The following is a 1,494-nucleotide window of genomic DNA, read 5'->3' as shown; positions in this document are numbered from 1 at the left end:
GGTGATGGTGTTTGTCTTCCCAAGTAACTGTTATGCGTGATGGAGCCCTGCTTTCCTGGAGGTGGCTGAACACCTGCCTGCCCATGTGAAGCAGTGAGTGAACTCCTTGTTTTGCTTTGCGTGTGTGCATGGCTTTTGCTTTCTCTGTTAAACTGTCTTTATCTCAACCCACGTGTTTTCTCACTTTTAGCCTTCTGATTCTCTCCTCTATCCCACCAGGGGGGGACCAAGCGGCTGTGTGGGGCTCAGTTGCTGGCTGGGGTTAAATCACGACAGACCTTATTTTTATGGGTGTTCTTGAGCTATCTGTAGAGCCCACAACTCTCATTGTGATACAGAAAATTATAAAAATGCATCCCTTGCACTGATAGATATCCTGATGTCATTGACACACAGACAATAAATCAGTGTTACAGAAATACAGAGAGCTATCATTTTTGTGTCTGAAAGTAAATCATAAACTGGATCCTGTAAACTTACCCGAGCTCTGTGCAGCGCACAGGCAAGTGAAGCTAGGATCAGTTCAAAAACTACTGCAACACTCTCAGACTTTCCCCTGCTGCTTTCACTGGGGACATGTAAAGCCTTCCCCTGGATGACGCACTGGTGGTGCACTTACTTGAGCTCCTCTGGGAGGGGGATGCTGGGACCTCTTCGCACCTGGCCTGGGAGGTGCTCACAGTCTCTACCCCTGTTGAAACAGGACGGTGTGTGGTTACACCGTCTGCCTTGCCAATTCACAGACCTGTTCTGGTTCTGCCCGCCTGCTGGAAACCTGCCCCAAGGCCTCCCTCTCTCTGGGGAGCCCCCTCAGGTGAGGGTGCGGCAGAGGGATGCTTGCACCAGCCTTTCCCACCAGCGTTTAGTGGCGAGTCACAAGCAGCAGAAGCATCAGTGCAGGTACGAAACACATTCACGCTTACTTCTGACAGAAACAGCTGCTGGAGTTTTCTTCTAACTCAAAAGCATTTCAAAAACGTGACTGTGCTCAATCAAGACTAAATCTGAAACTCCTCTGGGAGGGACTTCAGACAAGAATGTCTCATCGGGGGCTACCCAGCTGGCATAATGCAGCCCTTTAAAATCAAACTGCTTGGCCACGTAGTCTTTGGGCATACAGAGCTGCTGCTGAATTTGATTTAAGCTCCATTGCTCAGACTGTTCTGAGAAGAGACAGACTGTGAATGCTCCTTTCCCCTCAATTTAATCAGACTTCAAAATGAGATGAAGTTTTCCAAGCAGCTGCTACCACAGGTACATTACCAGGAAACCCTTGTATTCTGCATCCCAGACCCTAGTCCTGTGTTCACAGGAAGAACCAAACCTAAGCCTACATCCCATGTCCATACCTGGCACCTGGGGGGACATCGGCACAGCCAGACTGGCCAGATCACGTGCACTCTGATTACCTGAAAAACCATACATTCTATTTTGTGTGATTGTTGGTTTTGCCTTTTCTGTCTCCAGACTTGGGCAATTGCTTCAGGCTTCAGC

At 48.9% G+C, this 1,494-nt stretch overlaps 1 protein-coding gene across 1 annotated transcript in view; it reads right to left on the bottom strand.

Moving 5' to 3' along the window:
- LOC104132160 (opsin-5-like) overlaps window positions 1–889 on the bottom strand; it is a 16,500-nt gene extending 15,611 nt beyond the window's left edge. Inside the window, exon 1 of the mRNA XM_009645410.2 lies at window positions 620–889. The gene's annotated coding sequence lies outside the window, so the exon portion shown is untranslated. The remainder of the gene's footprint in view (window positions 1–619) is intronic.
- Window positions 890–1,494: the final 605 nt, after the last annotated feature.

Source organism: Egretta garzetta, unplaced genomic scaffold, assembly GCF_000687185.1.
Source record: "Egretta garzetta isolate BGI_Z169 unplaced genomic scaffold, ASM68718v1 scaffold188, whole genome shotgun sequence".
NCBI classification, from domain to species: domain Eukaryota; kingdom Metazoa; phylum Chordata; class Aves; order Pelecaniformes; family Ardeidae; genus Egretta; species Egretta garzetta.
The sequence above is the reverse complement of the archived record's forward strand: the minus strand, read 5'-3'. Positions and strand labels throughout refer to the sequence as shown.